The sequence below is a fragment of the Camelus ferus genome, chromosome 15, assembly GCF_009834535.1.
Source record: "Camelus ferus isolate YT-003-E chromosome 15, BCGSAC_Cfer_1.0, whole genome shotgun sequence".
In the NCBI taxonomy this organism is placed as follows: Eukaryota; Metazoa; Chordata; class Mammalia; order Artiodactyla; family Camelidae; genus Camelus; species Camelus ferus.
The window spans coordinates 1,386,631-1,414,465 of record NC_045710.1 but is presented as its reverse complement, the minus strand read 5'-3'; the positions used below and the strand labels follow the sequence as shown (position 1 = coordinate 1,414,465).

The following is a 27,835-nucleotide window of genomic DNA, read 5'->3' as shown; positions in this document are numbered from 1 at the left end:
AAAATGGAACAGATGCTCACTACTTCGATCCCTTACCGCCCAGTGCGGGCGTACGTCTCGGGAAAGTACTTGCGCGTTCACTGTAACTGCCTTTTGCTCACAAGGTTCCACCCCTGCAAAGAAAGGATGACCCCAACATCCGTGCCGGCTCCAAGCCCAAGATCTCGGGGTCCTCCAAGCCGCAGTCCCACGTCAGTCTTCTGAATCCCACAGCCCACCAACGCTGTAAGGTCACTCGTGAGAGAGAGGGGAGGAGACAATGTGCAGTGCGATGTGAAGTGCGTGTGACGACGCAAAGGAGAAAAGCTGGGTTCCCTCCACTCCCCGGGTCTCCGCCCACACCCCCGGCTCTGCTGCTTTTGCCTTCAGTCACAGCCCCGCCAGGCGACTCCCTCCCGGGGACCCCTGCGTCTGTCTGCCCGGGGGGCCCTGGTCTTCCCTGAGCTGTTCCCACCGGACCCGGCGTTACTGAAAGGTGCGTGGGAACCCGCATTCCTTTTGCCTCCCCCTCCCTGTGCACTGCACAGTGGTCACCTGTGCTCCTTAATCACCGGAATCAGGCCCCTCAGCCAACACCATCTCCCTCCTTGGTCTGTCCCCCCCGTAACACGAGGACCCGAAAAGAGGGAGCAGAGAGCATCGTGTCCTCTGTTTATAGACAAAACCTGGTTGCGCCCAGACAGTCACCCCAGGAAAGCCGTACAGTGCACATCCCTGTGTTTTCATTGAATTTGCCCCTGGCCACTGGTGAGACTGTATCTTGCCAAGAAATTCAGAGGGATTCCAGGCCTGCCCTTGTCCCTTCAGCCTGCAGTAGCTGCTGCAGTGCGCCAGCCTCACGTCCTGCAGGTAGGAGGGGGAACCTGTTTTCTGTGAAGACAAAGAATGAATTCAACGTGCGGCAGGTTCGTGACGATGTGCTGTTGTTCCCAGCACACAATACACGAGGGAGAACCACCTGGGCCTGTCTCTTACAGTGACGAGACCCGTCTCCTCGGGTGCTGATTTGCATTGGCAATGCACGTTTGGGACGACACCCCTGGCTGTCACCCGTGCAGCCACGTCAACGAATGAAAGGGGACAGGCAAGAGGAGAACCCCCATGGCTGCATCTTTCAAGAGTTCACTGATGGCACGCCACGTGTGCCTCTCCCGCAAGACTGCGGAACTTCTGGCCCGTTTGTTCGGGATCTGAGGTGGAGGTTCCGCCAGTTGTTGAATGTCTTTTTCATGCCTACACTTAGGAATTTGGGAGGAATGCAGGGAGAGTTTAAGGTTCCCCCTGAGCTAATGTGTCACGGGCTCCTCTCCCTGTAAGCCCCCACTTTGCCCAGTGGACCACGTGATGTTCTGGGTTCCCGGGAATCTAAGCAAGACAGGGTCCAGTGACTCCATGAGGTCGCCGTGTTTCTCCTTCCCTGCCTTCTGTCCTGTCATTGCTCTGACAAACAGCTGCGAGTTTGTCTGAGAAAGATCATTTATCTTCATGAAGTTATTCCAAGGTCTCTCTTCCAAGATGCCGTCCACTCTAGAATCCCTGGGCCGGGGAACCCACTCATTTCCAGGACTGGGTGAAGGACCTGGAATCTTTACAACGGGCTCGTGTCAGACCTGTCGCAGATGTCCAGTGTCCTCCGTTCCACAAACCAAATGAACCTTCTTTTTCGTCAGCAAATCATCACATGTGGCCGTGGCTGACAGTTTAATTGCTTTGCCCCAGGGACCATGAGTGGCAAGTTCCTAACCTGCTGGGTTTTCTCTTCCAGCTGAAATGATAAACCTTCGTTTCTCCCACTCCTACCGTGATGTGTCTGCTGCAGCCTCAGTCTCAGCGTGTCTCTCGCTTTGTGTGCACAGCCAGTTGACCCGAGCAGGAAAGACAGAACTACCAGGTGGGCTGTGCTACCAGACTTCAAGGCTCATAAAGAACGACCCTAAAAGTAAGCAGCAGGGTCGACCCAGGGCATCGCTACGGTCACCACGGAATAGCCTTTGAGGGTCATGCTTCTTTGTGCAGCCATCTTGCAACTGAAATCTGGGGTGGGCGTGTCGGAATGGCGGACAGCAGGTCAGGGGCTCACGTCTGCTCTGAAAGGGGCGTCGGGAGGATAAGCACCGAGCAATTTTCGTGGCTGTGGTGGGAGGCAGCCCCTACCGACTAGGGGGCTCAAACGTCGGGGACGTGCTGGGCACAGGAAGCAGGTCTGGCGCTGGGGACTCAGGACGCTAACTGCGCTCTGAGCAAGAGATGTGGCTCCTCCCTCTCCTCAGCTTCTAGTGTCTTCTCTGCGTCTGTGTTTTTTCCGGCTCCTTTTTCCTCATGCGTTTCAAGACTGGAGCTGTTCCAGACGTGGGGCGCTCATTGCTGTCCTCAACACAATGAAGGAAGGTGCAGTTCCAGACAAGGTGAAGGTCTGCAGGGAGTCTGTACGTGCACATACACACATAAATATCTTACGTTAGTGGTGAGACCCGTTAGTGAACTGGAAAATTCACCCAAGTGCTTTTGCGAAGCACCGGATCTGCAGCAGCTCTGCGCCTGCAGGCTCACGAGTGAAGATGCAGGAGTCCCTCTCGTCAAGGAACTCGCACAGCTGTAGAGAAAGGAAACAGACGATGCAAGGATACGGACGTGATACAAAGACTGGGTGCAGGGCAGTTCAGAGGCAGGAGTCTGGAGGTAGCCTGGGAGACCTGCTGGGAGGCGTGGGGTTTGTGGATTTACTGAGCTACGAAAGGGGGACTGAAAAGCACTTGTCTTTAGAAAACGGCAGATCCTGGTCTGAGCATTGTGAACTCGGGGATGCGACGGGTTTCTGTCACAGGTTACCGTCGTTTTCTGGGTGTTGTCATCTAAACCGTAGATGCTCAATGGTCTTTTAGATCTTGGAATTACGTTCAATACAATTTATATCTGTTTTTCCAAAAATTGACCAGTTCTGTAAAATAGGCCAGCCCTGTGAAATCAGAGATTCTCCATAAAATCGGACAAAGTCTGATACAGATGCAGTGCTCTGTAATCCTGTTCCTCCCGACTCCCCCAGCATCGGACGTGCAGTGGACGGTGGTTCCAGGACACACGTAGAAGCACATCAGTGACCCCCGAGTTCACAGCCTGTCCTTCCTCATCCAGCCTGTCCCCTGAGGTCACGCAGGCACCTTCCCGCTGCCCGTGACTGCGCTGACCCGCCGGCCTGTCTGCGCCATGTGGTCCCCAGGCCCTTCTCGTTCCTCTGTCTCCAGTTAATCACGTAACCCGTATTCTCTGTGACCGCTTGCTGTTGACGCTCCCCCCCCTGCAGTGAGTGTGGGTTTCTCGTCCTTGTCCTTGTCTGATCCACTGATAAACTAGCTCTTATCTCATCAGCGTCAAACTCAGAAAGTTTATTTTTGATGAAGTAGGGGGCTTGCATCGGTCACTTAGCGCAGCGTCCGTGGCGACAGTGGACATCCAGGTTCCAGACTTTGACCCTTTTCCGCCCACTGGGGTGGCATCGCTCCATCTGCCGCTGCCCTCCATGGGTCTGGTGCTCCTACTTATGTCACAGCACTCCATCCCTGATGGGGATATAATTCTGAAGGAAAGCAAAAAAGGTTTTTTGGGACATGCCACGTGCTTCCTGAAGCAGAAGGTGGGTAGACTGTGCTCTGGCCTCACGTGGAGGTCCAGCCCCCGTGCCCCTGCCTTGCTGGGAAACACGGCATCTGCAGCAGGGAAAAGGCCCTGTGGCCATGTACCAGGCTGAGACCAGAGTCTGCCCCGAAGTCCCGAGGACTGTGAGGCAGAGACACCGCTCCTCACACGAAGAGAGATCCGTCCACTGTTGGAACTGTCAGAACATGCGTCTGATGGTCGGAAACACAGCCTCATACATAACCCATGTGCTTTATATTCAAGACACAAATGTACCTGGGTTTTGGTGTTAAACGGAAGGACGTATCCATGAGAAGGGGCTGTGTGTCCCAATTTATATTCCTTTCCTAATTGATCTACTAATGGAGCTGAGCTATGCATTTTCTAATACAGAGGGGTGTTACCTGCACGATGACCCTGTAAGGGCAGCAGAAAGTTTGTTAGAAATAAGAGTTTGATAGCTATTTGGAGGCAAAGATGTTTCACTTAAGGTTTAATTGCAAAGCACAGAGAGATTTTTCATCTAAATAGCCTTTGGGGTGCTTCCCAGCCCTTCTGTGTCCTGAAGGGTGTCACTTGCTCCCCCGGACTGAAGAGCCCTGGGTTTCATTTTTTAAGGAATCCTAACATCAAGCGCACCTACAAGGTAACGGCGAAACGCAGACTGACACGTTGCTCTGCCGCGTGCACTTGGGCCCTGCGGCCTTGGGTCTCGGCCGCTTCCTCCTCGCCTTCCTCTCCTCACGGCCCTGACGTTGTGCGGGGGGCGGCTGGGAGGAGCACGAACGCTGGGCTGCGGCCAGAGCCCGTCTGGGGCGACTGCCGTCAGCTGGGCGAGGGAGAGCCGCGTGTGTGGGCAGCGAGGGGAGGGGCAGGCACGCTCTGGCTGCAGGGTCCAGAAATGCCGCCCTTCAAGATAAAACACGAGGTTCTAGCCTCCTGACACAAGGGCCTGTCATTTCACAGAGACACCCTGGCAGCTGCAGCCACATGAGCTCAGGAAGCAACGTTGCGTGTGTGTGCACATGCGCGTGCGTGTGTGTGCTTGTGCGTACGTTTTTGCGTGTGTGCAGGAGCCCAGTAGCTAATGTGTCTTCATAAGACAGGAACGTGTGTAAGAAGCACGTTCACATATGTAAATTTGTGGCTTGAAATCATGGCTTAGTCTCATTTAGAGATCTCCTCCTCTTTTTCCCTGAAGGTAAGCTATCTGGGGACAAATTTTAACTTAAAAAACTGAACTTACTGCTAACACAGCTAAGATAAGGCAGAGGCAACTCACAGAGGGTGCTTTCCTGTGTGTGTCTGTGTTGTGTGCGTGCACGTGCATATGTGTATTCTTTTCATTTGCACTTTATTTTCAAGGGTGTATTTGGAAGTATTTTGAAATCATATATTCAAACCCTTAAATAAAGCGCTGGAGCTGTTTGACCAAAATGGTTTTTTTTTTTTTTTTTTTTTTTTGCTGTAGATTTTATTCTGCTTGCTTGTTCAGAGGAAGGCTTTGTCCTGTATAAAATGGAGAAGCTTCCACTGTGGGAGGTGGCAGTTCTGCACTGGGTTTGGGGCTCTCCTTCGCTCCATCACGACCACACCACCTGAGGAACTGTTCTTCGTCAGCGGGCTGGCTGTCTGGGGCGCTCAGGGTCCATGTCTCAGACACAGGAGAATACATGCTCCCATTTTTTTTTCCACCGGCTATAAATGATTCCTGTTCTTTGCTCCATAGAACATCCGATGTGGTGCCCAATCAGCTTAAGAAGCTGCACGGACGTCATCAGTTCTGTGCGTGTATGTGCGCGTGTGTGCGAGAGGGAGGGAGAGGAGACGGCAGCTGCCCAGCCGAGCGCCGAGCGCCGAGTGGAGTCTCCATTAGGGCAGCTCTATTGATTTCTGATTCACTCTGCAGCACAGCAGGGCTGGCGGTGGGAGGGGAAGAGTCACATCTCAGAGGCGGGATTACTCCAGGCAGAAACAAGTGTGTGTATATACATATATGCGTCTATATGCATATGTGCATATGTGACATAAACTGCTTATGTGTGTACATGTGCATATATATGGTTCCACATAAAAATCATGCATCTGTTACCAAAAGGAATCAAAAAGTGGAAATTTAGGCAGCAAAACTGAGAGATTGTCAGTGATGTAGCGTGAAATATATAGAAATGGTAGAACATAATGAATTCAGAAAAACCCTTGCTTCTAATTTTTAAGGCATTTTTCCTGAGAGATAATGATCTAATTTCAGAATGCCTTGTAAAAAAACTGAAAAATTTGAGATTTTGAAAGGTACAGTTTATTTGAGGGTAATCTTAAAGCTGTATCTGAGAATTTTTTTTAAAGTCAGTTTCATTTTTATTCAATTTTGTTAGATTATTGCATCAGTGAGTCACCTTTCGTTTTTCTATTTTTGATGCCTTGTGTTGCAGAGTATCCAGGATACAGTAACAAGCTGGTTGCAAATGCTTGAAACAGAAATAGGTTCCTCTGGAGGCTGCATGTCAGAGGGTCCAGCTGTGAGCCTGGGGAGCAGAGCTGGTTCTCTCAAGGTCTGTTGCCCAGGATTTTGGTTAGAAATGAGTGTGTCTAGGTGGAAAACCATCACCTTGGTTTTTTAGGCAGCTTGCGTTTACCCTGGCTCTTTTACCCCAAGACTTACCAGCTGCCCCACTCCCCAAAAGAGAGACGGAGTGAGCTCAGTTTCACAATCCTGGTGTCAGCAGGCAGGCAGTCCGCATGTGAGCAGCAGGGAATCCATCCTGTCGTCCTCCCTCCCCCTCCCCCTCCGACCACGCACACACGTACAAGTGCCCATGCACACATACCACACACGCTCACACACACTCCAACACCAGTCGGTTGAGGGGATAAATGACGATACCTTTTTAAAAACCGAAAGGCAGTAAGCCATTATTAGCAGGAGCTATATTGAGCGTGATTGCCAGACAGGCAGCAAAGCCGAGCTCCAGTTCCGCCCAGACATGCGCCTTGCCGTTTTCATTTTAATCAGCCTGCTCAGGATGGTTGCTGATTCATTTTGCAGGATGTCCCCCTGGGAGCCAAGGTGGAAGCCTGAGGCGAGCTGCTCGCATCAATGCAGCACACACATCAGACCGGGAGGGGGAGGGCGGGATGGGGGTGGGAGGAACAGCCTGCAACACACCACATCCCCAGTTTCAATATGGCTATTTAAGAAATCCTTCGTAAAACCAAGTCCATTATAGTAAACATGATAGAAGAGAAAGAAAGAAAAAAATATGTCACGTTGTCATGTTGTTGTCCAGCTACCCCACCCCAACACACACACACGCACACACGCACGCACGCGCGCGCTCCTCCACAGAAAGGCTTGAAATTCTAGTTTGTTTTATGGTCACTGTAAAATGGAGAAGACACACATAGATGCTGATTTTCTTTACCTGGTAGCTGGCTGGGCTGCAGGCTGATTTGCAGGACTGACAACCTTATTATGCAGCCAGCTTATTATTGATATTATTCTGCACTCGGTTGCCATGGCCACCTTGTGAGAGACATTCAATTTTCTCTCTTCCATCATCATTATCTATGAGGCCATCTGTTGTGGAGAATGAATTCAGCCTCATTTGCATGACTGATAAGCAATTTTTTTTTTTATCTATTTAACAGAAGGTCATATGCCGGGGATTTGGAGCTCGTGAAAAAAAAATGTGGAAAAAAAAAGCTTATGGAGAGGATGAGTGGGAGCGCGTGCACTAGGGGATGCGTGTGGAAGTGAGGCAGACCCCTCAGGCCCGCCAGCCTATCGCTCCGCATTTGTCATTCCTGCCCGGGCGACATTTTTTTTTCCCTAAGCTGCTGCACACTAAACAGGGGGAGAGCTTTCCTTGCAGTCTTCCTGAAGCCCCCCTGATTTTTAGACTCATTCTTGGTGGGTGTATTTTAATTTTTTTCCATTCCCTGGACTATGGGTTATGATATCAGTATTCACTGAAGACAAAAAGCAGCGTTTTCTGCATCTTGGTGGTAGGCATGTTCCTCATCATCGTTTCAGGCTTGGGGTGGAGCAGGGTTTGCTCTGCTTTCTGTGGATGTTGAGCTTGTCTCGCCTGTGAGCGCTCGCGGCCGTGTTGGGAGGTATGTGACGGCCGGCAGGTGGATGCTGGGGACGGCGTGGGCAGGTCTGCGTTGCCGTAGTTCGAGCACTTGTGCTTGAATGCCTATTGTTTGCTCCTTTTTAAGGTTGTTTTTATAGCATGGCTGGTAGCTGAGATGTTCCTGGCTAGGAGTTTATAATCCACGGAAGTCTCTCTTTAAAGCAAAATTGGTATGATGTTGCATGCCTTAATAACCATGATGCTGCTGATAGAAAAAGACCTTGCTGCATGGACAGTACTTGGATGACATGCAGCCACTGAAACAAAAACTTCCCAGAGACTTTACTGGATTACTTTACATTGCAAAGAAAGCACATCATTTTTTACAAAGGCTGTTAAAACATTAGATACTTTTGATGTAATGTTACATTTGCCTAATGGCAAGAAAGTTAGATGGTTTCAATTGAGAAACTCACATAAAGATTTTTAACTGTAACTGAAATGTTTGAAGTTCATAATAATGAAACTGTTTCACTTATAACAGGACTATACCTTTTAGTGCAACTTAAATTAATAAACTAAAAGTTCAAACTGCATACTTTATCTTCGAGGTAGATCAGAATAGGGCCATAAATATATACACATATAAATATTCATATAACAGCTAACTATTCAAAATACAGAGCTCTGACTTTGAATTTAGCATTAATTTAGCCATGATAATTTCTTGTGCACTAAAATGATATAATCTATGAAATTTTAGGTTATTTATTTACTTAAAGGAAAAATATTTATTATAATAGGAGCTTTTTTGTTGAAGTGTTTGTGTTTTTCACTGAACAAAACTAACTTCATAGACAAAAGCATCCTAGTACAACATGAAGGAGGCTTTCCTTCTGATTGTTCAACTTCATGAAAGTCACGCAGCTTTTTAAATGATAAAAAAAGCATGTCTTTCATACAGAGAAAAATGGGACTGTTTTTAAAAATATAAAAAGGGTTTTTGCACAATACTCCTTTTTGAAAAACACCACCACTGCATTCCTGTAAGTGTTCATCTCTCAAGAACTTTGCATCTAAAGTGTTGATTGTGTATTATACATGCTACTGATACATTCTAGAAAAAAAAGTAAGTTTATTTTTTCTAATTGACTTAAAGGAGAGTATATGATTCTCTCACTTCAAGTGCAATAAGTCAGTTGGTTAAAATTCTCCTTAAAGTTGTACTGCAGTAATAAATTTTCCTCATTAAATACAGTAGACCAGAGCTGATATGTTTGTGTAATAGTTCTTCACTTGATGGCACTTTTTAAAACTCTCACCACAGTGTCATGGACTTCTCATGAGCAAGCAGCTGTTACATAAGTCTTCCTTTTTAAATCAGCCATATTTTTAAAAAAATTTAGCTTGAGTATTGGAGAAATAATTTCTTTGTAAATATTAATCTTACAGTTAGAGAGTTCAAAACAGTAAAAGCCTGATAGTTTATGAAGGTTATTCACAGTGACATCACTTTTCTCAGAGGACCGTACTTTAAGCATCAGTAATGTGATACCTGGGTTTATGGCATAATATGAGGGGTTATGCTGTAGCCTTTTGATCAGAACATACAGCATTCCGATCTGTGGAGCAAAATTGTCACCTTCTGAGAAACCTAGGAGATATCACAGTTGATTTTTTTCCTTCTCCCCACCAAAAAAAAAAAAAAAGTTAATTACCAATCTTGGTTGGACCCTTCCTTGCCTCCCTGACATTTGACTGCTGCTAATTCGCTGATTAATCTCATTAATGTGATTGTAGCCGGATTTGGAGCCGGCTGCCATTGTTCTGCAGACAGTGCTTTTCAGCCTGAGCACTTGCCACCTCATTCAGTTTTGCTGTGATTTTTCAAAGGCTGGCTGAGTGAGCTATTGTGAGCCAGGCTCCTCTCCTTTCCCCTTTCAGCACCAGGAGCTGTCCGCTGCTGATAGCGGTTGTGTTCAGCAGTGACTGACTTCCCACTAGTTAACTGGCAATGCGAAAACGGCTCCCTCTCATCACCTTAATGATTGTACTCACTGAAGTGGAAGCAGGCACAGGCTTTATGGTCACAACTGGATGTTTTGAAGATTGTGGCAGAGAAGATAGGCAATCTCTGGATCTTTCTTTTGCACATGAAATTGTTACCCTACTTTCCAAATTACCAAACATGGTTTCATTAAAATTACTTGCATACATGTAACTGTGAGTTAGCAAACCTGTAAACACTGCGTGGATATGCTTTTAAAATGGAAAATCTTTATGCAATGGACATTTATGTAATTATTGATAAAATTTCATTTTTGAAAAAGGTGAGCCAGGGTTACCAAGATAAACCAATAAGGCAGAAAATATACATGAAACACCAATTTCAACTTGTCTTGAGTGAAACTTGCAACCTCCAGCAAAACTTAGGCCAATGTCATGATTTTGTGCTGGAAACTGAGATCAAGGTTGAGGGCCCAGGAGTCTGTGACCATGTGTGGGGGGTATACAAGAATTCCTAAAGACATATGAGCCCACCATTTCCTCTTGGACTGTAGAAGCAGCGTGAGCACATTTTAGGGAAATGCAAGTATTTTCAGAGAATGAGCCTCTTCAATATACTGCCTTTATTGTTCCTGGCATATTTTTCACCTAACTTATTTTTATTTTTTACACTCTGGAAAATGTTTATATTTCAAACGTTACTAATGAACACACCCAATTATTTCACTGTCTGATATTTTGTTTTATATGCCAGCTTCCAATAGATTAGGGAAAAATAAGTTATTTTGTAACTTCAAAGCTTTTTGAAGTTTATCTGTTTGTTAAAACTATACTTCAAATTCAAAATTCAGAGTTCATAATCTGATTATTTATTGAACTGCTTTTAGAAATACTTCACATGTGTGATAAAAAAAATCCAATCCCTTTTCTGAGAAAAATTCATTTTAGTGTCTAAACGATATTTTCAAAGTCACATGCGTAAACTAGACTTCCAGCTCTCCCTGTAAGACAGCCTAACTTGAGGGAGAGGTGCTGTTTGTAAAAACACATTGTATCGTCTCAAATACTTTACTTATTGCACAATTTGCTGGCTACATTTTTAACTGTAAACAACTTCAAACTTTATTTCCTCTTAAATATTTTATATTAAGAAGCCCATTCAGTGGAGGAAGAGGGACTAGAAAGATGCTTTTCTGTAAGACCCCGCTGCTCTGACATCGGAGGGCGGCTTGGCTGGAGGCCTCTGCAGTCCAGGCTATAATTTCCAATCAATCACCAGTTTTTCAAATGCATCTAGTACTTGGCCATGAAGTCTGCCTCGATGCGAGGTGTCCCCAGACAGAACTCTGTCCAGACAGCAAATGGATGGCAGTCTCAGAGAGACCCTCGGTTTTGCTAAATTCTTCTAATCAAATGACTTCATATCACAATTTGATTGTCATAATATTACACATTTTCTTATTTTCAAGTTTTTGAAAAAAATCTTTTCATGACTCTTTTTTTGTTGTTGTTTTCTCCAGGGGAAAAAAATGTGTAGCATTCCTTAGAAAAGAGTAATAGAGGATAAGCTTGAACAAAAACTTGAACATGATTAACATAGTTTTCACCAAATAAGGTCCATCACAGTGTATTCTCTATACCTGACACTGAGCTACACTTACTCCAAGCTAAACTGAAGAGAAAAGACACCACGAACTTTAAGAAGAAAATACTTTTATAATTTTTTTTTATAATTTTCTTTGGAAGTTGTAGCAGGTAAACCACATCCATGTATTGTGTGTGGCTGATACAAAAAATAATACAGCTTTAATTGGCAGACTCCACAGATTGGAAATACTGCCCATAATAATCATAACTTGCACAAGGAATAACACTAAATGCTCTACTTTTGTGGTAATTTATCGTATGACTTTTCTGATACCAGATCATTCTAAGGTAGCAGACACATTCTTCCATCATCAGGCTGTGTTTCAGGGCAACACGGTTTCAGCTGGAGTGCGCTTTGTGTCCTCCTGTCTCTCTGTCTACCCCCCTCCTCCCTCCCTCTCCTCCCACGCCCTCCCCCACTTTCTCTCTCCCTCTTTCTCTCTCTCCTGTCCTCTCTCTCTAACTCTGTCCCTGGTCGTCCCTTTGGCCTCCCTGTCTTCTCTCTCTGTCTCTTTCACACCTGCATTGTTCAAGCAAATACAATGATTTTTCTATGCCTGTTTCACAGTGAAACTGTTTGCAGCTTTGACATCATAATGAGTCCTCAGGACATCTGCAGAAGTACTCAGAGATGGCAGAGAAAATGTGCACAAGGCCAGGTGTTATAAAACTGGAAAGAACGCATAAATGCTTATTTATTTTGTGAGGAAACACTGATAAGCACTGCTGTTAGGCTGTGCTGTTCGGAAATTCTTCCTAAAATGTATCTTTTCAAAAATCCCTACTCCCCACGTGGTGATTATTGGAAAAGTTGGGATGGGGAGGGAAATATTTTAGGTTAAGGTAAGGGGCATTGTGCTGTGAGAAGACGGAACGGTCAGACTGCAGTGATTTCCAGCAGGGCTGGACGGGAAGGGAATTGTCACCTCCGTAGGAACCAGTGTGTCTGGTCTCAAGACATCAGGCAAGAAGCTCGGGATTTAGAGACATCACCTTTGAAAGCTCGAGTAAGGTGTCTCGGTAACTTCGGACCTCTGTGCCGTCCTCCCCACAGAAACCACAGTCAGCACCGCGTTCCGGGGAAACCCTGCAGTGGTTTGTCACGGGGGCGGCGCTGCCCTGGGCTCTGCCTGCACACGGTGAGCGGGCGGAGTGGCGGCCCCGGAGGGAAGGGGCCAGCGTGGAAACGCATAGGGCCGCGCCGTGCACACGTGCGATGCTCTCTCTCCGCGGCAGACGTAGCCCTGCCTGGGTGGAGAAGTAGGCTGCGGAGCGGGAGTGTGCTGGATGGCCGCTGACTCTCCCACAGACAGGTGCCTCTTTGTCTTTATTAAAGGTTGCATGTGGGTACCTGGTTGTGGCCACTTGCAGCTCCTCAGGACGATTTCACCGGATCGCTTAAGGACTTTGGCAAATAGTTATCTCCTTGTCTCCCTGACTACCGTCAGCTCTTCTTTGATGACAGATTATGACAGCTCTTAAAATTGCCTGGTTTGGCGTACAAATGAGCCAACAATGGACTCGTTTTCCAGCAGAGCTCCTCTCCCTGTCGATCTTTGTGGGCACCCGGTCCGTCTGCATGCTGTCTGGAGTTGTTACTAAACAGGCGTCTGTGTATTCAAGGCTAGTGTCCAGGGGAAGGGTGGGAGGTGCTAAGTAGCCTTTATGATTTAACGTGGCCTTTCACAGTGCTGAGTGTTATCAGAGTGAGGTCTGCAGAGAGAGTGCCATGGCATGGTTACCGCGGGAGTGGAGCATTTGTTGCTGGACTCAAGAAGCCATGTACAAAATCAGCACTTTTTTTTTTTTCTATCGGAAAGATGCTAAAGTCTTATCTCTCTCTTCCCTTTTGTGTTTTGAGACCGTATTAGGTCCTGCCTTTTCAGACAGAAACTTTCTCTGAGCGATACTGAAAGGCTGGCGGAGCTTTAACTTTCTCAGAGAAATAGTTGTGTCTTTTGTTTGAAGAGAAAGCGATAAAGGGAAGGCGATGCTGAAACCAAGCAGAATGCGCTGCAGCCCGAAAGGGGCTTTAGGAGTCAGTTGGCGTTAACTCTTGTGTCACTGTTCCTCCCTTTGAGGAGGTGGTGGGGCAGGTTTGGGAGCTCTGTCTGTGTTGTTTTGGTGCTCAGCAGTAGGGCCATGGGAAATGGCTGTGGGTTCAGCTGCCTTTCTGAGGTCTCTCTGGCCACGGCATGAATTTACCATCACATCAGTGTTGGGGGTGTATTTTTAGATATACTGCCTCGCCGGTGGCTGTCAACAGCCTGACTCTGGTATTTACAGTTCTCATCTATTACATGAAATACGGCCCTGCACATGCTACACATTCTGCTCTAGAGATTTAGGGGCCTGTGGGTACGATGTAAGAAGCATACAGCACGCATCCCCAGTCTTGTCTGACTGTGTTGCCAGCTCAATAAACAGGAAGGTTGGGGACGACCGGCTTATTCTACAGCCGCAACTTGAAGGTTACCTAGCTCAGGGCTGAAGTTCCCTCCGTGCTCGGGTCTGGGGAAATGGATGTGTATTGTGGTGCTTAGAGGATGCAGCCTGAGCCGGGGTAAGTCAGCAGGGCTGCTGAGGCTGCTCTGCTGCGGCTCCGTGGCCTCCCAGGGAGCCAGCCAGGGCTCGCAGCCCCTCCTGCCGGGGGCTGCTGTCAACGGAAGCCCCACTTCCTGCACCAGGCGGAGCGCGGCACGCATGCCTCTTCCCTGGCGTTTCGCGGTGTCAACTTATTAATTTCCATCTTGGACTTCAGGCCTGTTGGTTTCCTGTCTGAAAGCATTATGACTTTTGTCCATGTGGCAAAATAATTAGCATAGAGATGAGCAGCTGGCCGGGTGTCTGCGCGCCACTAGGGAAGAGGTGCGGTGGGAAGTTGATTGGATGCTCGGAGAACGAACGGTGGGCGTTCAGAAGCAGAAGAGTTTGCAGCGGTGGAGCAGGTTGGAGAATTTTCTGGGTGAGTCCCTAAGATGGAAGCGGGGTGGCTGCCGTGGGAGCGACGGCTCGGCGGAGGCTGGCCTAGTTGAAGGAGCCCGGGGACCGCAGGCGCGTTCCTGGGACCACTTTGTGTGCAATTCTTCAGGTTCCCCTTGGTTATTCCCTCCAGGTAAATATGTCCTGTGCTTGTTTCCCGAGCGTCGGCTCTGCTTCCCAAAGTGGAGCAAAGTTCAACTCCCGTGGTCAGTAACAAAAGGATGGGCGCTGCTGCTGGGGTGGGGAGGCTGGGGCATCCATCTTCTGGTGCTTGTGTCTGGAGTGAAAATGAACTGTTTGGAGATTATTGTTTTCAGAAATTTACAGCAGCCATTATTCAATGTGTTTAATTAATATTTTCTGAAACACTGTATCCAGACCAGGAAAATGAGCAAATGTTGCTTCAGTGAAAACCCAGACATAATTAGTTTTGACTGGTGTGTATTTTTCCTAGCTGGAAGAAGATTTTAGCTGATTTAACAAGCAACTTACTGGAGATTTTGCAAATTGAACTGAAGTTCCTATTGATCCGTAGGATCTGCAGACAGGAAAGAGGAGAATGAGCATTACCTCCGATACTTGCAGTTCTTTGCAGAAAAATGGAGACTGTTTTTCCAAATCAGTCTTCTGAGTTGAGAAATAAGTCAAAAGCCGGGTGGAATCCTAATTTTCTATTGTCATCGGTGACACACGTTTCTTATGTAATTCTGTGGTTGTGGTCCTGCAATGTGGTTGTTTTGATGTTTAGTTAGAGCTGCTTTCGCCTCAGAACTGACGAATAGTTCTCTCTTGTTTTCATAATCTCTATCCTCTCCTTAAAAGGCAAGGTTTTCATTTTAACTGACCTAATTATTTCATCTGCTTTTAAGGTAGAACTTAAGTAGAAATTACTACCCTTTAACTGTCTGTCTATAGTTTCCTGAATATTTGAAATCACTTATGGGTTTTATTTTGCTTTTATTTGGGGGCTTTTTTTTTTTTTTTAACAGAGTTGCTTTACTTTAGCTGTTTGCTTTAGACAATGACTGAATATTTGACAAAAAAAAATGCAACTTTTTGGAGGGTTATTTCTTCTCTTTTAAAAAACTATGCCTTTCCAAAAAAGAAAACTACCTTCAATGACCCTAAACCTCAAACACAAGGTACTGGAAAACATATTAACCCTTTATATGAAGCTTCTTGGTTTTGATCATTTTACCCCTCACACTTGAAGTTTCTGAATACTCACACTGAGCTTTTATTTTTTGCATAATATGTGAATTTTTCATGTTTATATCAATGAATATATATGTGTATATATGTATATGTGAAAACTTTTTTATCTGTTTCATTTTTAAACTTGCTGGTAAACCAGAATGAGAAAACAATTGAGGGTCTTTTTTTTTTAATTATTTAACCCAAACAGTATTAAATACCAAATTGTGCTAAAAACAGATTCATGAAATCTTGCCTAGAGAAAAATATGTCCAGCTCTAAGCTGAAATGTAGCAACAAGGAAGAACTGCTAGTTTTCATCTCAGACACGAGCCAAGGCTGCTTCTACGATTAAGACAATTCCTTTTAGTTTTATGATGGGTGATAACTTTCTTGGGGCAAAATATCGATGTTCGGTTTTTAACCCCAAAGTGCCCACGTGCACCCAGAAAGGAGCACTTGAGTGTCACCTACCACGCTGCGTTCTTTGTGCCTGACTGCCTTTCCAAGGTACAGTCGAGTTTTCTTTTTTAAGGGCCAAAATTATGTCATATTAGTTTCCACTTGACAGAGTTACTTTACGCCACTGTCTGTCACACGGGGTCTCGGACACCGTGGAGGTGGCAGGGCTTGTCCTTAGAGACAGCGAAGGATCCCAGGGCCAGGAGGACGGTGATGTGTACCTAGCTGAAAATGCGGTTTCTACAGGCAATTTTCTTTTTTCTTTCTTTCTTTTTTTTTTTTTTTTTTTTCAGTTTATCTCTAAGGTTGCAGATCAACTTTGGAAAGAAAAGCAGCCTTTTATAGCACATATTTTAAAGCTCAGTGAGTTGCCAAAATACTAACCTGAAATCAGGCACTCCTTCAATTCCAGGGGGGAGAGAGGTTGGGGGGGGGCTTCTGTCCCAGGGGGCCTCTCTGTGCCAAGGCTGTTCCCAGGGACATTCTTCCATGGGTTCCTCATGATGCTGGATGGAGCGGGGTATCAATATTTTTTATCTTTCAAAAGCTTATTTGGCCTTATTTCTTTAAAATTCTGTCCTACAATGTATCTCTGCACTTGCAGGGGTCCTACAATGAATCTCTTCGAAGGTTTTGTGAGGGCAGGCGTGTGTGCTTTTTAGAATGCCAGTGTGGACATGCTGTCTGTAAGCTGGCAGCATTCGAGCCTTCTCTGAGCATTGTGTGAGGCTGCTGTAGACATATCTGGGTACTCATGAAAGCAGTTGAAAGGAACTTTATAACTCGATGTTGCACACTGACTGCTTTATGCTGAAGTCTGACTGCTTGGACAGTGCACTCAAATGGCTTTAGAGGAAATGACCTCAAGATTATTGGACCTTCGCTTGAGACATTTGCAGGGGTGGAGAGTCGGGCTTAGGTCTCTCAATCAGGAACTCAGGGATTAAAAATGTATGGGGTGGGAGCTCTTTTTAGGACGTTGACAGAAATTTTTGTTAGAGGCTTTCTAGCTCCAACCCAGTTTTGAGTGGTGCCTGCCTGCTGTTTTCTCATCCTGGGCTCAGAGTGTATTTGAATGGTACTCAACAGAATGGTACTCAACAGAATGGTTTCAGAGGAGTCGAAGTCACCCCTCGATCCTTCAGCCCTGAAAAGGCTGGACAGTTCCTGCAGACAGACTCCAAACGTGGCCCAATCCCCCCTCCCTGGTGCATGTGTTCCCCCAGCCTCTCGCATCTGAACAGAAGCAGAAAGCTCAAGGCCGGGTCGCCATGAAACAAAGCTAGTCAGACTGGTTGTGGAGATAATCGCGTCTGCAGGGCACCCCGTGGAGAGCCATCAAATCAGGGCTGCTCTGGAGCTGTCTGCTAGATTGTGAACGCTCAGAAATCAATGCTGCATCTGCCAGTGGACCCTCTGGTTCACTGAAATCCCACCTGCCTGATGCATCTGGGCAAGAGCTTTTCAGAAACCAGTTTCCTTCAGGATAAATTTAATATGTCTTGAGGGCCAGACGCAAGCGAATTGATTCTGTCTCTGCACCAGGAAAACGCAGCAGCAGCTGTAAGAGTGAGGCTCCCAGCAAGCCCAGGACTGCGGGCTGCTATGTGGTGGGCCGCCCTGCACACCTCGTGCCAGCGAGGCGTTTTCTAATTAGGAAGTTGATTAGAAGGGCATGGAGACCACGGATGTGTGGTCCTGGGGCATCCACCCAGCTGTTTGTTGTCTGGCTGGGCTTGTCACCATGGCGGGAAAGAGGGGAGCTCGTCCTGAGGCCAGGGGGTGACAAGACTGAACTGTCCTGTGCATGTGCTCACGGCAGCCAGTGGCCTCGTCCACACCAGCCTTCTCTGCAGACAGACTTGCCGGCTTCCTCTGGGAAACGGTGATCCCTACACCGGGAGCACATGGAGCAGTGGAGCCATTGCGCTGAGAGAGCCTGTGGCTCTGATTTCTCAGGGGCCTACGTGATGGGTCATAATTGTCTGCATTTTCTGGATTAAAACATCTGACCTCACGCCCTGCTGTTCAGCACGAATGGTCTCAGTTCTCGGCAGAGTCTGCGCCGTTTATCTTCAAGAGCAGCTGGCTTTGTTTTTGCCTTTTCCTTCTCTTTTCCTTGTTTTTTTTCCACCCACCCCCAAGGGAAACTGCTTTCTTCACTGGCTCTTTTCAGGGCGCAGAGTGTCTGACCAAAGAACAAATGTGGTGCCTGACTGAAGTGGCCAGTGTGGTGTGAGTGCCATGTGATGAGTGCAACCCCGCCCCTCCTGGACCCTTCCCGGCCCGAGTGCCCCAGAGAAGCAGGACAGACGCCCGAGCAGGCTGGGCCGGCAGGGTTGGCGCCGAGGCCCCAGTGTCCAGGACAGGTGTTGACTCAGGCTTCAGAGTGGGGGGCTGTGTCTCCTTCCAGGGGAATTCCAGCTGCTGGGGTGATGGTTCTCCCTTACGTTCTACTCCCCTCAAACCCCACTTGCAAATGTGTGAATTAGGTTTAGATTCTGCATTTACAAGAGTCCAGCAACAGCGTAGCTGGAGTCAGTAACAAGGACGGGTTGCCCGGAGCGCCCGCGCACCGTCTCCTGGGGGAAAGAAGACCAAAGTCAGGGCTGAAAATTAAAGGCACAGCTCCTGAAAATTGGTTCCTCCCTTCACTCTTAGCACAGCCATGAACAGTTCATAGAACCTACATGCATTGAGCACCACTGTGTGCAGAGCCCAGACTAAGATAAATTTCTAGCCCACATGAATCAGGGTATAGATATAAAATTATGCCTATGTTAAAATATAATATATAAATATATATTTTATATTATATGAATATATTTATAAATTTGAAGATTTATTTAGATATATAAATATAAACATAATATAGCTATTGTTAATGTGTTATATTACACATGTATAACATTATATATGAAATCTATACATGTTATATTTTATATCTATGTTATATATGAATATATACTTTGATTTTAGCATGTAAGCTTTTGGTAAAGGGCAATCACAATGTTTCTCTATCTACTTTGTCTTGAATACATTTTGAAGTAGATTAAACCATTTTGCTGGCTGAGTCAGGAGAGGAGGGTGATCACTGCCGGCCCTCCCTGAGATGATTAATACTTCAGGGATCCGGGGGATCCTTCTGAAAATTAGCTCTCAATTGCATGGCATCAGATAATCATATTTCTCTACTTAATTGAATATATGAGTTGAGTTTGTTGCCTTCTTATAAAATCCAGAGCTAAAAACTCCAGCTTTGGGAGGGTCCTGGAGAGCTGGTCCTCATTCCTCGCACTGTATGTTGTCGGTCCCTTACGAGATGCGGTTACCATTGGCACGGGTCTTTACTTACCTGAGAACACATGAAACAGTAAACAAACTTATACTTTGAGGACAGAGTGGTGGTCAAATGTCAGGTGTCTGTCTGGCAATTTCTGAACATCTTAAAGCTGGGCCTGCCAGACACCCACAGCGGAGTGCTTGAGTCAGGCACGGCTGAGCGCCGATGGTGACTCAGGGCCAGCCTCCCAGGGCCACAGGAAGATCCCTGCGTCCTGCTCACTCACTCTGACTGGAGTCTGTGACATCAGCTGTCCGCCTTGACGCGGGCGGCTGAATGGGGCAGCGACGTGGTTCACGCACGGGCTCCCATTGGCTGAAGGGACATCAAACGGAAGAGGAGAGAATCCGCATTAGAAGCTGGCCACGCACTGAGGCGTGCAGACGACTCTCTGCCGTGTTCTCTCTGGAGTCAGAGCTGACTGAGCATCCCTGCCCGTTCAGGATTGAGGACTTTGTGATGAAATCTTGCAGGAGAAAAGTTAGATTAGAGTTAGTGCTTTGTATTTTCTCAGAGTCCAGAAATTTGAGTAGCCCAGACATCTGAAAGCTGCCTTGTCTTTGCTTAAAAATGGAAGTCTGTGATGACACAGACGTGACAAGTGCTGCTCGATGCTGGATGCTGGTCTACGGCGGGACGGAAAACCTGAATGGTTTGCTCGGATAAACTTCAGACTAATTTATGACTTCCTCTTTGGCTAATGTGGCACACTTGGTACTGAGCTAACACTTGGAGTTTTCCACGGACTGTGTGTGATGAAGCCTGCAATGTCTTCTGCAGTTCTTCCTGTAGAGCCGAGAACAAGGGTGGAGGTAGCTTCACTGCCAAATGTTTTTTAAGCTAATTTGCTGTTACTGGGATTTTGTTAGCTCAAAAACAATCCTTTTCCCTAAGAGACCCACACCCATAGTGCAAGCCAAGAAGGGTTGTGTCTGTTCTCCGGGGATGAGTTAACACACCTGTTTACAAATGGGCTAGGCCACCTGTTCACCCAGTTTTAAAGTTAATGATCAAAACAGCGTCTGATCAAAGGGTTGGCTTGATGGGAAGGACAATGACATTGGTGAGACTAGATGTGACTTCTCATTTTTGATACATAACATTTCGTTGATGCTAATTTTGAATATGTTAGAAAACGCACTCGGCCCAGGATAAGTGTCCACCGACGTCAGCTGGCCAGGGGTTAGATGTGTGGAAGGCAGAGGATGGCCGGTGGCCGTTTACGTCTGGTGATTCGCAGCTTCAGAACTCAACACGTGCAGATCGAATCACTTGTTTTTGCTTCAGAGGCGTCACTGAAATGTGAGGGGGGCAATCAGCATTAGAAAAGTAGGCCTCTGTCTCAGAAAACAGCCTTGGGCACCAGATCTCTGCACGTCACCCCTCCCTGCACGGCTCTGCTGCTCCCCGGCCCCCCCCCCCACCGTTCTCCCCAGTGGGCATGTGGACCACGGTCTGTAACCTTGGGCGTCAGCCTCCCTACGTGCTCCTGCCCTTGGATTTGCACGTCACTAAGGGCAGCGTGAGGGGGACCGTTTCCAAAGCTCTTCACTGATTTTCAGGTTTGTCCCGGAGTCAGAAATGCTCCCCTGGTTTGGTTCCGTCAGTTGGGTTGGACATGTCCCGTAATTCTCCAACATGGCAAAGATGACCAACACCACCAGGAAACTTCTCTTTCCCAGTAATGTCTCAGAAGGGACTTGCACCTAACGTTGGACGTTTCGGTCACCCTTTGTCGTCCTCTCCTTTCTGTGGCCCTTTTTATTTTCTCAGTGAGACCCTGCGCCTGTGGCTAACACACAGCGCCGGCACTCACGCTAAGGCCCTCACCTCTGCTTAGCTCTCCTTACAGTTAGGGGATGACTGACTGAGCCGCTTCGGCTCTCCATGCCTCAGTCTCCTTGCTTAGGGCGGGGCGTTGCGCTCCACGCATCTTGCCTTCCCCTGGTTCTCACCCTGTGTCTCTGGACTTGCCGTCCTGGGCGGGTCTCCTCTGCAGGGCGCCCCGCGCTCTGGTGGGGCCCGGGAGCCTGCCCCTGCTCCTTACTGGGGCCGTTTGCAGGGAGGAGCAGGGCACAAGCCTGATGCCGACAGCCTGGATGGCCTGGAGGCGGGGCTCGCTCTGGCGGGTGGCTCTATCCCGGGATGGCTGGGCCCGCCGGGCTGGCGTGGGAATTGCCCGGTCCCGCTCCGCGGTCATCTGGAGAAGTCACTGGGCTCCGTGTGAAGCGTAAACACGTAGCTGGAAACCAGCTTCTCCGAAGTTCTTCTCTCTCTTGGTTTCACCTGCTTTGTGACCATGACCTTTGGCTTTAGGCCGGCATTCTGTTACTGCAACTCTAGAGGGTGGGCGGTCCCCGTAGACGCACGCGTGCGCGTGCCGAGCTGGCTGCGTCATCTCTGCTTCGTTTCCTTCCTCCCCACCCAGGTGTGGTGGGTCTTCTCCCCCTGCCAGGATGCAGGCAAGTCAAGTGCATGCAGTTCGTCTCACCAGCTTCCATGCTTGAAGCAGCAGCCCCAGTGGTTTCCTGCCCCACCTTCTTTTCAAGAGGCAGCATTTTCGTAGCAGCAACAGCCTGGGCAGGCACAGGCCACTTGGAACACATCTTCAGCAGCTGAAGTCGGCTATACAGTTCATGTCCTACTTCTGGGAACCCAGCGCACCCAAAGCGACAAACACGATCTTGTGGGTACAAATAAACACCAAGGTTTTACCCCAGCGTCAGTGGTGTGTCCAGCAGTGTGAAAGAGTGGGCGTAATACTGTCCGCAACATTCCCCAGTGAGGCGGAGGGGGACGTGGAGCCATCGTGGGGGAGGACACGGGTCAGAGAACCCCCATGCGCCCACCTGTAACTCAGACTTCTCACCTGACTCACAGAAGCCTTTCCAGGTCGCTCTGAACAAGGAGGGTCCTTGGGGAAATTTTAAATGAAGGTGTGTTTTATTTAATTAAAAAAAAAAATCCACTGTTTCCAGTGCTCACAATGCCATACGCAGAACTTTTCTCCAAGTGTTGAGATGTGCTTCTCAGCCCAGGGGCAGTGGAGAGATGTGGCTGGAGAGAGGTAACTGCGTGCGCGTGAATGAGGGCTGGGAAGAGGGAAGGACGGAAAATGCAGGGAGAGGAGCCTGTAAGGAGAGAAATGCGCGGGCCATAGAGACAGGCTTCAGACACAGACCCTGGCTATTTCCAATTCTAATTTAAAGCGGGTGGTGGTTGTGAAGACAGAGCAACTAGTAAAATCATACTTTTGGAAGATCAGAGGTTCAGTGTCATACGAGAAACTACTAAAACGGCGACTGTCGGGGAAACGTCACAGTGACAGTTACAAGCCCAGCTCACGCTTAGTAGCAAACGCACGCGGGTGAGTGCTTCACTTGTGGGTTTACAGCGTGAAGCCCGTGCGGGTCTGTAGGGTTGTGGGCACTGTTATTCTTGCTGTAATTGTAAAAGGGCACCAGAACACACTCCTCCAGGGGTTCATGTCATTAAGCATATACACTGTTCAGAAAGTAAGCCCCCCGATGGAAGCTCTCTCTTGTGTGGGGACGTCACTGAAGGCACTGTGCGTCCCAGTTTGCGCTTGTCGGGGTCGCACCGCGGTCTTCATAGATCAGCCCTCGCCCACTGAATGTCCCTGGGGGCAGGCATTAAACTTGTGTGAGGTGCCTCCCTCGCCCAGGACAGGAAACCTCCTTGAGGACACAAGAGGCGAGTGCAGAAAAGGGTGAACAGCGACAGGCAGGCGCACAGCCCTGTTGGACGGTCCAGGCACCAGAGGAACGCGCGGGCTCCGTGGAGGCTTCCCGCCGCGACTGGGCGCAGCAGCTGCACAGAGGACGCGGAAGGGGCCCTGTTCCCGGAGTGGGGGCGGCCCTCGGAAGTTCACCAACAGGTGGGATTTGGGATGATTCTTGAAAATGAGTGTAACCTGGATCTGTGGGGAAGAGAAGGCATCCCATGGTGATGCTCACGCAGGGAGCGTCGTGGGTTAGCACGGTGCCCCTAGTGGTCGGTGCCGGCCATTTGCCGTTGTGCGGCCGCTCACTGTGTGTGCCCAACAGGGCATGTGCGGGCTTCTCCTGGCGTCCGGGCAGTTACACAGACAGACAGGGAAGTTGCAGTTTCACTTAGAGAATTCTTAACAGTTTGCTTTTTAAAGAGTTTTCAAAAACATATGTCATTTCACCCTATGATCTAAATATGGGACCATCAGGGAAGGCACAGCTCAGGGGCAGAGCGTGTGCTTAGCAGACATGGTCCTGGGTTCAACCCCAGTCCCCCCATCAAGTAAATAAATGAACAAACCTAGGTACCCCTCCTCCAAAACAAAAAACAAAACAAAACAGACTTTCACTGGGGAGGGCACAGCTCAGTGGTGGAGGCTGTGCTTGGCTCGTGCGAGGTCCTAGGCTCAACCCCTACTGCCTCCACTTAAAATAAATGAGTAAATAAATAAATGAGCCTAATTACCTCCCCCCAAATTAAAACACAAATGAATATATAAAGTTTAAAAAATTAAACATGAGACAATCGAGGTTTATCATTTCTACTAAATGATCGAAAGAGTAAAGACCTTTCGCCCTGTGGTTTTCAAAAACAATCCCATGAGCTGCCTCCTAAAACTGTTACAAACTTAAAGACGTGATGGAAATAGTTATTTCTTCTTTGCCAGGTTAGGGAGTGTCCTGTTTTTCGCAGAGGGAGGGAGGGAGGTTACAGAGGTAAGTTTGTAACGAGCTCCATGCCAGGGTAAGGGTTGTGCTCTAAACGTGTTTATAAAATTACGTGTGAAGAGAAGTGGGCCGTGCCATTCAGGCTTCCTTGCGGCTTTCAAATTAGTAATGGCTTATTCCTCTATGTTAAGATCACATTTAAACATGACTCACAGATTGATACATGGTAACTGACTACACTTCAATTAAAACAAATGTTTTAATTAAAAAAATAAAGGAAGCAGCACTATGAGAAAAAAAATAGTACAATGTCTCTAGAACAGAAGTATAAATCCTGCTTCACTCCTTTCACTCCAGGGTGGGACCAGCACGGCGCTGGGGCCACGCCCTGAGGCTCCTCGCAGTGGGAGCCCGTCCTCCCCGTCCCCGAGGCTTCTCTGAGGTCCACTGGGACGTCAAGGAGGGTCTTTTTCCGTCCTGGCTCTTGGAGGATGTCCAGCCTTCCTCCTTCTTACAGGATTCCTAACTTTTGCAAAAGGAAAAAAAATAGTCATTTCAAACTAATTAATAAACCTAAATCATGCTCGTCTAGAGCCGCACTCAGGATGTCAGACTTACCACCTGTGCTCAGGTCCTCAGAAGTCCAGCAGGCGGCGCTGCCCCAGCCGCGGACCCTCCGGGAGCCCCTCCTGCAGGGGCGTCCTTGCACCTGGAGTCCCAGGTCTCGCCTTGTGCCCTTGGGCCCCTTAGACTCCGCCCTTCCCATGAACCTGCTTTCCAAAGCCCAGGTGCCTAAGGTAGTATCTCGCACAGCGGCTGGAAGTTGCAGGCGCTCCTCACTGCCACCTGTGGATCTGAGCTTCGTGCAGGGAGCGTGGTCACATGCACGGTTAGACCCTCAGTGCCTGTACTGGAGCGTGATGCTGCACACGCAGCGCAGGCCGAGACACAACCCACCCAGGGACCCACAGGCTGCGAGGAGACGCGGCCGCACCCGCCCCGGCCCCCCGGCTGCTGCGCGCCCAGTCTCAGGTCGCCAGTCTCTGCTGGCCAACTTGCTTAGCTAATCTGAGGCCAGAGACTCGCTCCCTTGGTGGGGCATCTGCTCCACCAAACACGCGTCTCAAAGGAGACTTCAAGTCTAAAGCAAAGCCGGCATGCCGTGTGTGTAACTGGGAGGGGCTCCTCATGTGTGGGGACAGGGGACAGAGGGCGGCTGCATGTCCCCATTCGTTCCTGCTCCCCGGAGCCAGACCCGGCAGCAGGAGCGAGGGGGTGGGGGCCTGGACGCACAGGGCTCCAGAGTGTTTCACACCGATGGCAGCCCGATGGGGCGCCCAGGCGAGGGACACCGCTGCCCGTCCTCGCTCTGCAGTCGCCGCCGTCCGGCACTTCATCCAGCACGAGGAAGGTGGTGCAGGGCTCCCCCTTGGCCCTTCTGGAGGTCAGCTGTGCTGGGCCTCCCACACCTCAGGATCTGTTTCCGCGAAGCCTAAGGAGAGTGGGAGAGTGCTTATTAGATGAGGCAGGGCGGTCACCCGATCCGGCTGCCGGGCCCCGTCCCCGTCTGGACACATCAGCCCGCAGGCGCAGGGTGGACGCCCATGCGCGTGTGACTGGGCCCGCGGAAGCTGCCATGTTGTCTGTGTCCGTGTGCCCACGCTCTGTCGGCTCGGATTTACCATCAGCCTCCTTTTCTGATTCCCCTGGGATCTGGGTTATCAAAGCCTTGAGTTCCTCTCTGGTCGTCCGTGGTCTTAAATCGGATTCCACCTGCTCGTTCAGATCAGGATCTGGAGGCAAAAAGTCTGGTGAGGGGAGGTGTCAGCAGGGGCTGGGAGATGAGGCCTCGGAGTTTCAGTCTCACCCAGTGGGGACCGTGTGTCCGCAGACAGGGCTCAGGAGGAAGTTCCTCCCGTTTTCTCCTGTTCTATTGGCTGCTTTTTGTTCGCTGCCTATAGGTAGAGGAATCTTGCTGTAAGTTCCCTAAGAAAGTTGTTCGTGTAATTATTCTCTCATCTGTCTCCTCAACCAGTTCCTGATCATATTAGATGCCGTGGTTCTAAGAAAACACATCAGGATCACTCTGTTCTCAGAAACTGTACAGACCGACAGGGAAGACAATGCAGATTTATAAACGACTCAAGTGCAATTTGAAATTTGATACAAATGAAAAGGAGCCACAGATTATGTGTGAAGAGTTCCTCAGAGAAGGGAGAGGTACGGCTGGGGGGAGGATCCGTGAAAACGGTCGTTTTGAGGTCATCCTTGAAGGGAAAGTGAAAGTTCCACGGACAGCTAGACAAGCGGGGCAAGAATGCCAGCAGGGAGAGGAAGGTGAGGTGTGCCTCTGGGAAGAAGCGCCCACTTTCGGGTGGGGATGTTTAGAGACCAGTTCTGCAGGGAGGACGGGTGGAGCGGAGCGCAGACCTGAAGCCCAGGTTGGGGCCGGCCACGGGGGACACGCCGGTCACACTCACTGGAATCTACACGGGATGAGACGGTGACTTTGCTCTGCAGATAATGGGAAGCCACTGAAGGTCTTTGTGCCGCTGAGTGACAAGGTCAGAGCTATTCTTCGGGATGATGAATCTGGCAGCCAATCAGTGGCTGCTTCCTGCCAATTCTGTCTCCAAAATAGCTTCCCAACTGCTTCTCCCCGCTCTTGCTTCTACCACTTTTTTAGAGTAGACCATCCTTACCTTCCTGTGACTCTTACAGAAGCCCTGAGTGCCGCCCCCAGCGCCACGCAGACTGCGCACACACGTGCAGACGCACCTGACCTTCTGTTTGCGGGTTGATTATCCCGAAGTTCTGTTCGGCGCTTTCATGCCCGCAACCACCAGGGTCCCCCAGTTCTACAGCAGTGAACCCAACACCCCTTCTCAAGCCTGCTTCTCATCCCTGTGCGGTCCTCTTCAGGGCGACTCTCCCCCCTTCACGCTACCCCTCCCGGCTGCCTGTCCATCGTGGGGTCCACAGACACACCCTGTCCACCCTCCCAGGGCTGGTTCACGCAACACTTCTCCACAAAGACCCACCTGTTCCTTCTGGAGGAAACCCAGCCCTTCCCCCGAACCTGTACAGCGTTTATCTCTGTGGTCTTACCACTGCCTCCCTCTCATTCACAGTTGTTTGTCTGAAGGCACGACCTCCCCTGAGAGGCTACAACATGCTGCTCTTGGGGTGTCGTGTTCCTGCCCAAACAGGGGACACAGTTGGTTCTCAGCAACCCTGTTGACCCCGGAGAGGCTGGTGGGAGAGATGGAACACAGCGCCCTCTTTGCGGCTGTTGGAGTGACCGACACACCATCTTTTGTGGGGACCTTGCAAGCCCCAGATTTTCCATCCTGATTCAACGCAGTTATTTATCCCAAGAGTGGGGACCACCTCATTTCAGTCTGTGTTGACACTGTGTCCCTTAATCTTTGGAAGCGGGTGAGCTGCCCTTGCCTGGAAAGCAGCTCACAAGGTGCTTAGGACATTTGGATGAGCGGCTATGCCCTGACTTCTCCCTGAATCAACTGGGAGACACCCTGTAAAAATGTGGTTGCCTCTAAACTCCCTGAATGCAGATTTCATCAGCCAGATGTCCAGGTCCTATTTGAAAATCTCAGGCTTCCACACACTCCATTTTCCTTCATCTACTTACTCAGCGAGTGTGTTCTGCCTCATTCGGACCATTTGATACCACTTAAAAAATAAGTAGTTGTGGATCCGCCACTTGCGTGCAAGCAGCTGAGAAGGGCCCTTGCAAACCCAAAGCCCCAAGGCTTATTCAGGGCAACCCGTGTCAGCGCTGGGCCAGAGGC

General features: G+C 48.8%; 1 long non-coding RNA gene across 2 annotated transcripts in view; it reads left to right on the top strand.

The window, feature by feature from the left end:
* The window catches only part of LOC116668861, a 59,478-nt gene extending 37,415 nt beyond the window's left edge, over nt 1-22,063 (top strand). For both annotated transcript variants that reach the window (XR_004326079.1, XR_004326077.1), the window contains exon 3: nt 21,773-22,063. This is a non-coding gene — a long non-coding RNA (uncharacterized LOC116668861). The remainder of the gene's footprint in view (nt 1-21,772) is intronic.
* The last annotated feature ends 5,772 nt before the right edge of the window (nt 22,064-27,835 follow it).